The sequence below is a fragment of the Podarcis erhardii genome, assembly GCF_964252035.2.
Source record: "Podarcis erhardii genome assembly, chromosome: W".
NCBI classification, from domain to species: Eukaryota; Metazoa; Chordata; class Lepidosauria; order Squamata; family Lacertidae; genus Podarcis; species Podarcis erhardii.
The window spans coordinates 20,520,729-20,529,691 of NC_138506.1; positions in this window are offsets into that span (position 1 = coordinate 20,520,729).

The following is an 8,963-nucleotide window of genomic DNA, read 5'->3' on the forward strand; positions in this document are numbered from 1 at the left end:
TATTGACAGAACGGATTTGACAGCTAGCTAAAATAAGAGCAAGATACTGTTTCCATTGTCCTCTTCTGCATTTAAAATGGAGGAAAAAGTAACTGAAAATCAAAACTATGATTATTGCCTGAGTTGTGCTTGAAAGAACTGATACAAGTGGAGACTGTTTCCCTCTAGAGGGAGCCTTTGAAATTGTTATAGGAGTGTAACTGGGAGGTCTCCAGCTGCAAGATAAGGATTCTGAGAACCAAAGATTGACCTTGGACCATTCAAAATGTTGATAGGAGAAGTTATTTTGACTGCATTATGTAAGACAAACTATTTGCTGGAAGAGATTTATAAAAAGATGGATGACATGACTTTTAAAATTGATAATTTGGAACAGAAAGTGACTAATATGAGACAAAAAGTGAGCACCAACACAGAAATAATTCAGGACCTGGCACAGGAACCTACCTTGGCAGAACAAATGGTGGAGGAAAAGGAGAAAGTCGTTGTTTTTGAACCTAAAATAATACAAGTGGGATCCTTAGTTCTACAGAAGCAAATTGAGGACTATAAATTGAGGCCTTTTATGATTGAATCTAGAAAAAGCCAGATTTTGAGGATTGGATCCCGGCTTGGACTGAAGAAGGAAAGTTGGAAAGATCTCTCTGTCCAGGGATTAATTGACTTTTGGGACATGGACTTGGATTTGAAGGAGATTGAAGTTTTGACGGCCTTTGGATTTGGAGGAATCTTGAAATACGTCCTGAAACACTGTATAGACCCTAGCGTCAACTATGGAAATTTGGCTGAACTGTCCAGAAGGAATAAAAGTAATGTTAGGATGGAGTTTTCTCAAGATTTGCTCTCTAGCATTAAAGAATATGAAGAAGATCTGCAGAAGGGACCTGGAAAAGAGTTAAGAGCCTCGGACATAAGATCTCCAGGTTGATGAACTATATGGAATTGACGGTAAGGACTGGCAGAATCCGAAACCAGGGAGAGGAGTTGATGGAAGAAGATTGGAAAATTTAAAGTTTATATATAGAAATATCGCAAAATTAATGAGTGATAGAAAAATGGTGGATTAATATTTTATGGATTTAGCAGAAATGTTATAAGGAGTTAAGCATATATAAGTATTTTAGTTTTAATGTTAAAATAAGGTTAAAAAATTGGTGAAAGGAGGGAAAGTAAAGTTACATTATATTGAGATAAATTACAGAACAAAAATTGGAAAAGATGGAAAGGATTTGCTGAAATAGTTAATCGAATTAGAATACAAAAAAGGGAGGTGTGAGGAGGTCAAGGAAACAAGCAAATGAAAGATAAGTTGGAAGATTAGTTGTGTTTTTTGTTTTTTTGTTTTTTTGTTTTTTTTGTTTTTTTGGGGTTTTTTTGGGGGGGTTTGTTTTTTTGTTTTTTTGTTTTTGTTTTGTTGTTTTGTTGTTTTTCTTATTGTGATGTGTTGTTTTGTTTTTGTTTAATATGGTGTTATTACTTTTACTTTTGCTTTTTGTAACCCTTAAAAATTTTAATAAATATTATTTATAAAAAAAAAACAAAAAACAAAAAACCGGTGTTTCCATGCATGCTTGTTCAGGAACTCTGTGAACTAGACAGCCGCTGTTTCAAACTGGCCCTTTTTCTGGCAGGTTAAACGATTAAAGTTGATTTGATTAACTTCATCCGCCAACTACCCTTCTAAGCAACCAGAGCAATTACAAATAAAAGGCTCTCCAACCGTGCGCTATCCTTATCTGCAAGCGAGGTCTCCCACAAAGTGGGGGGGGGACAGGGGATCCCCGCTGCTGTGCTTTGCCTCAACGCCCCAAAGACAAGCCGTCCAGCTGGAGAAAAGGGGGAGGGGTGTACGGCACAGGAACGGCCAAGAATGCTGTTTTTTGCTCAGCAATGAGGCGTTAAAGCAGACAGACCTTCCTCTGGGTCTGCTCTCTCGAGTCTGGCTCTCCCTCTCCTCAGCGGCGGCGGCTGCAGCAAGGTCGGGGCACCCCCCCCCCCAGCCAGCGGATTGGCTGGCTGGAACTGGCTGGAATGTCCCCGGCTTTAATTAATGTCCCCGGATGTAGTCTGGACCTCCGATGCTGCTTGCTGCCATGGCGTCAGCCATGTTGCAGCGCAGGAAGTCCCCAGGCGTAAATCCGGGGACATTCCAGGGACAAATTTCTGCCGGGGACAGATTGCTGAATCTGGGGACTGTCCCTGGCAACCGGGGACGCCTGGTAAGCCTCCTTCTGGCCTTACCTGAGCAGCAAGTGCAGCTTGTCCTGGATCACCGTGGATCCCTTCAGCTGCCATCAAGCTCCCAGGTGTGGATCTGTTGTCCTGACCTGATTTTTAAACAGAATTCCATTAGCCTTTACATTTTTAACTTTTGACCTTTACATTTTTAACTTTTAACTTTTGACAAGCTCCCAGGTGTGGCTCTGTTGTCCTGACCTGCATACAAAAGAAGTGATTTTACATCTCCATTCCAACACGAAACAAAAGCCCAGAGCCTGGCTTCATGCTCCCCCTCATCTGGAATATGGTCACTTCCAGCCCCCTCCCAGCCCAAGGATCTCCTTGTAGAGGACTGCTTGTATGACAGAGAGGTTTTCTGTGGAGTGCTGCCTCCCTCTGCTGGTGCAAGCTGTTTCTCCAGCAGAAAAATGCTTCCTGGTAGATTGGAAGTGGACAGGACATAGACATTTCCTTCAAGAAAAGGAAGTGCACCATCACCAAGAAAGATGACTTTGTATTGCATGCTGATTATATTGATCGTTTGTTTGTATTGCATTATGATGATTCTGTTGATGTTGTGCAGGATGAAACTTGTTGTATTGCATATACTAACAAGGTTTTGCATGCAGGATGTATTCATGATTATCACAGTAAACGTGGTCATTTAAACTTTGAGGCAGTTTCCCAAATGCCTGCCTTAGTTGAAGGTATGACTATTAGGGGCTTCCGGTTTCCGTCGCGAGCAGAAAGGGAGTGCGGAAAAACTCCGGAGGAGTTTTCCGAATAATGCAGTGATCAGGGGGGGTCACAAAGGCACTGCGCCCTCCCAGAAAGGAGCGAAAGAATATAAACTGAAAACATATGCAGACGATCTTATGCTGTCATTGGAAGAACCAAAAGAGAGCGTCAGCAAAGTGTTAAAGCTATTAGAGGAATTTGGAAAATTATCCGGATTTAAATTGAACAGAGCAAAAACCAAAATAATGACCAAAAATATGGAAGAAGAAACCAAAAACGATCTTGAAAGTCAAACTGGAATTAAAATAACTAAAAAAGTAAAATACCTTGGAATCTGGTTAACTATGAAAAATATAAATCTGATTGAAAATAACTACAAGAAAACATGGAAAGAAATAATGAAGGACCTGGATACATGGAATAGAATACATCTCTCGTGGTTGGGGAGAATGGCGGCGATTAAAATGAGCTTACTACCTAAATTACTCTTCCTATTCCAGAATATACCGATAATTAGAGGAACCTCAATATTCAAAGAATGGCAGAGATTACATTCTAAATTCATTTGGCAGGGAAAGAGACCAAGAATTAGATTTAAATTGCTCACAGATCAAAGAGATAAGGGTGGTCTTGCGGTTCCAAATTTGAGGTTATATTACGAAGCTGCATGTCTTTGTTGGGTAAAAGACTGGATTGTCATCAAAAACAAAAATTTGTTAGACCTAGAGGGGTTTAATCTAAGATTCGGTTGGCATGCCTATCTATGGCGAGACAAAGGAAGGGTTCATAAAGGTTTTTCTAATCACATTTTCAGAGGGCCACTGCTGGAAGTGTGGGAAAGGAATAAAAAACTGTTGGAGCAGAAAACGCCCTGGTGGTTATCACCAATAGACATTTTAACAATTAAAAAATTAAACATTGAGGGGGAAAGATGGACATATGAAGATTTACTAACCAAAACAGAATCCGGGTGGAAGATTAGACCTTACGAAGAAATAAAAAACAAGCTGACTGGCTGGATTCAATACCATCAAATAAATTCAATGTGGAGGGAAGATAATAAGATCGGAATAAATGACAAGAAATCTAGATTTCAGATTGAAATAATAGAAAGTAAAACAAAATTATTATCAAAAATGTACAACCAGTTGCTTGAGTGGGACACCAAGGACGAGGAAGTAAAGGATGTGATGGTGAAGTGGGCGGTAGACCTAGGGTACAACATAGAGTTTGACAAATGGAAGGCATTGTGGTGTAAAGATATGAATTTCTCAGCATGCACGACACTAAAGGAAAACATGTATAAGATGATGTACAGATGGTACATAACGCCGGTAAAACTATATAAAATGTATAGAACGGGCGATAAACTGTGTTGGAAATGTAGGAGCAAGGAGGGCGAATTCATCCATATGTGGTGGACGTGTGAGATTCTCAAAATATTTTGGGAATCCATCTATAATGAATTAAAAAAAATTCTTAAATATACGTTTGTTAAAAAACCCGAAGCCTTCCTGCTGGGGATAATTGGTAAGGATATCAAAGAAGAAGATAGAACCTTTTTTCAATATGCAACGGTGGCCGCCAGAACCCTCATAGCACAGTACTGGAAAACACCAAAAATCCCAACACTAAAGGAGTGGCAACTTAAATTATCCGATTATTTGGAGTTGGCTAAATTGACACAGAAAATAAGAAATCAAAGAAGTGCAAAATTTAACAATGAATGGGATAATTTTAGGATATATATGGAAATAGAGACGGGGAAAATCAAAATGTTGATCAGAAACACATATGTACTTACAGAAATCACAGTAGGCATGAGATAACGCTTACTACGTAAAAAGTTTTATTAAGGAATAGACACAGCAGATAGATAAACAAGGTAATATTTTCCGAAATCGAGATAAAGGGAAGTCGATCAATGTCATTAAAGTTGTATGTATTTCATGTTTTTCTTTTTTTCTCTTTTTCTTTTTCTTTTTTCTTCTCTTTTTCTGTTTTTTCTTTTTCATTTTGTCTTTTGTACGTTTGTGAAATATATTTATGTCAAAATTTAATAATAATAAAAAAAAGAAGGTATGACTATTAAACCCTGCAGGTACCACATGAAGTGTAAGGCATGCGCAGCAAACAAAGTCAAAATGGCTGCAAAAGGTAAGGTGTCTAGTAGAAAAGCTACAGAACCATACCAGGTAGTGCATGCAGATCTCGTTGGTCCACTAACACCCTCTTTGGGTGGAGCCCGTGTCCATTAAACTTTGATTAGTTTAATGTTAAGTAAACGTCCAGTGCGCTTCCAACGCCATAAATCTTATCTCAGCAGAGAATTTCGTGCAGCGGCTGAAGGAGGCAGGAGAGTCAGTACCTTTTATAAATGAAGAATCATGGAGCAAGCACTTTGGAACTTTATTCACAAAAGCAAAAAGACCCTGGCGATAAAGCACACATGCTTTTATCTCCGGCATAAAGAAAACTTTACTCTAAACGTAACTCATATCAGCAAACACGCCCATGGCCACAAACTGAGTCTGCGAGTCAGTTCAAGGGGGGAAGAGAGAGAAACACGGGTGAACTGACTATTTATACAAACCAACTCACATTCCTGGATGCTTAATGACTTTCAGCTGCTCAGTGATTAGAGCGACTTGTTACCTCTTAACCCTTTAGTACCAACACCCCCTCTCGCTCGTAAGACTGAGCTGTACCAACCTTAATTCAAATTTAAACCTGAACAGAAATATTTATGAGATTGCGGACTCAAAGCTTTTGTAAAACCGTCTGCGACATTTTCTTTGCTTGGACAATACTTTAGTTCAATTAAGCCTTGTTTTACACTTTGGCATACATTTTGATAACAGATATCCAAGTGAGTGCCTTGAATTGACCTGATTTAGCTAGTTTAATACAAGGTTGATTGTCTTCCCACACTCTGATAGGTAGGGAACATTCTCCAAACAATTCTTGTACCAGTTGCTTATAAAATTCCAGTTCTCTACATACATCTGATAATGCATTGAACTCAGATTCAGTTGAACTTAAAGCTATAAGTGATTTCTTTCTTGATCTCCAACCAATTAGTGCATTTCCAAATTTTATCGCCATTCCTGACACTGATTTTCTATCTGGTCCAGCATCTGCCCAACTGCTGTCGGCCCAACATTCAAGTTGTGTGCTGCCCTCTGCTGATAGTTTTAAGCGAAACCTTTTGGTAGTTTGGAGATACCTTAAAACTCTTTTTACTCCTTGCCAAGCATGCATTGATGGTTTTTCAGCTTGTCTGCACAGCATGTTGACAGCATATGTTATATCGGGCCGAGTCCACTGTGCAATGTGGAGTAGACTGCCTATCGCTGACTGGTAAACCCCGGGATTACTGAACTCTGCCTGTTGCTCGGCTTGAGCATCCTTTGTGTAACTTAACTCCATTGGGGTTTTAACACCAGCACAGTTGTCCATTTTAAACCTTTCCAGCAACTGCTGGATCTTAGCTTCTTGGCTAAGCCAATAGTTCCCATTTTCATCCTGTTGAATTTTAACTCCTAGATAAACAGATACAGTGCCTAGTGATTTTATCTGAAACTTTTCTCCAAGCTTTGTGGCAAATTGTTGTGCAAGTTTATCGTCCTTTCCACTGTATAATAAATCGTCAACAAATATCAAAACTGCTTCTTGTTCATATCCCGAGCCTTTTAGATAAAGACACGCATCTGCTGCGCTTTTCCTGAACCCCATGCTCTCTAGAGCATCGTTTAAGCAGGAATTCCAATTACGGGCGGACTGTTTCAACCCATAAATGGATTTGTGTAGGCGCCAGACCTGGTTTGGCTTGTCTCCTTCAAAACCTGGTGGTGGTGTCATATAGACTTCCTCCTGTAAGTCTGCATTTAAATAAGCCACATTGACATCAAAATGAAACAGCTTATTTCCCTTCTTAGCTGAAGAGGCTAGAAGCATTCTTAATGACTCCGATCTTGAAGTAGGGGCATAGATTTGAGAATAGTGAACACCTTTGCGCTGCGAAAATCCTTTTGCAACTAGTCGGGCTTTATATTGCAACTCCTCAGTAGTTGTGGGCTTTAAACGATATACCCATCAACAACCTACAGCTTGTTGCCCTTTCGGAAGCTCTGTACTTGTAAACACACCAAGAGACTTCATTGAAGCCATCTCCTTTTCCATTGCTTCCTGCCACTTTACGGCTTCTGAGCTTGGAAGCTGTTGTACCTCTATATAGCTATCTGGCTCACACTGTGCCATATTTACATATACACTTGTCACCTTAAACCGCTCTGGTGGTTTGCCCTTTGTGGTACGTTTTGATCTGCGCAATTGTTCCTCTTGTGCCCCCTCTGACCGTTGGCTGTCAGAATCTGTCTCAGACTTTATATCTGGATGCGCCCCTAGGGATAAAGACCTCCGTTTAGATACCTCCCTTGGGCTGGGTGTTGCAGGCGACCTGCTTCACTTTTGCTGTCTGCTAGGCCTACTGACTGGCGATGTTGGAACACTCCTAGATTCTGGCTTTTCTACCTTAGGAGAAGAACCTTGTGCCTGGTCAGAATCTGCATCTGAACCATGTGCACCATCCCCTTCTGGCTCACCACCCTCTGGACTTTCATTCTCAGCATAAATGCCTATATCATCTCAAAATGTCAGGGTTAGCATGTAAGTGAGTCCATCCGGATTGCTCACAAAATTCAGCGCTCCTACTGATGACCACTCTTGTAGTATCCCCATTTGGGTTCACAAACCTCCAAGATTTGGCGTGTGGTTTGTACCCACAAAAGATGAGTTTTTGCTGAAGCCATGTGCTGTGTGCTGTGGGAGTAGCCACGACCTCCTCTTCTCCGACGTCCCCTGGAACTCCTTGTCTGGTAACTAGGGGTAACGGCCTTGGTGCTGTGTTGACCAGGTTCACGTGTGCAGTTCCTGATTAAATGGGAAGAGGAACCACAGCGAAAACAGTGTCTAGCTGCAAAAGCATTCACTGTATTTTCAAACTCAGCATCCCCACTCTTAGGCACAGCACAACTCCCCTTTGATGACAAACCTCTTTCTCTTTGCCTTTTATCCTGTTCATCTGCAAGCCGAGAAGAAATGTATTCAAGGGTTAATTCAGCTGAAGGCATAGCTTCCAAAGTTAAAGCTAGAGTCTCATAGCTTTTATCAAGAGAAGACAACAATATGTATGACTGCTGCTCTATAGAGAAAGGAATGCCCAGCTGTCTTAGTTGATTAAAGGCAGACACCATTTTGGCAATATGTTCTTTCACACACGCTCCCGGTTGGAGACGTAAATCAAACAAACATCTTGTAGCATGGATCTTGGCCCCCACAGTGTTTCTGGAATTTAGCCGCTGCAGAACCGTCCAGACCTCATGCGTGTTCTTTAACTCAGAAACGTAAGGCATTTGCTCTGGTCCCACTGCCAAAACTAATAGACCTTGGGCTTTCCTGTCGCGTTGCTGTGAAGCTGCTGCTGTTGCTTTGTCTTCTGCAGACGCGCCTGCAGCTGCCTGTAAAGGCGGTGCTTCAGTACAACTCCACAACTCTTTTGCTTGTAACCATACCCTTACTCTAGCCTTCCAATCTTGCCAATTTTTTCCATTGAGTCGCGTAAACAGGACAGCAAAACTTTCCTGGAACTCTGCCATCCTCCCTGGGGCTTAGGAACGATACTCACACACCTGTAGGCTGTCTCCCAGCATCTGAGTTGGCTCCTTGAGGAATAAGACGTCTTCCAGCGAGTACAAACTGCGCAGTGCCTGTTTAAAACTTTTTTTTTTTTTTAGGCACGTTGCAGGACTCAAGCTGCTTTGAAGGCTTTCGTTTTCAGCAACCGCTTCTGTCTTTGCTCCAGTCCTTTCATAAATCGCTCTGAACTGCACTCCTTATCTCCTTCTTGACGTACAAACAGCCATAACCTGTCCATTAAACTTTGATTAGTTTAATGTTAAGTACCGTAAATTTCGCTCCATAACACGCAGATTTTTCCTCCTAGA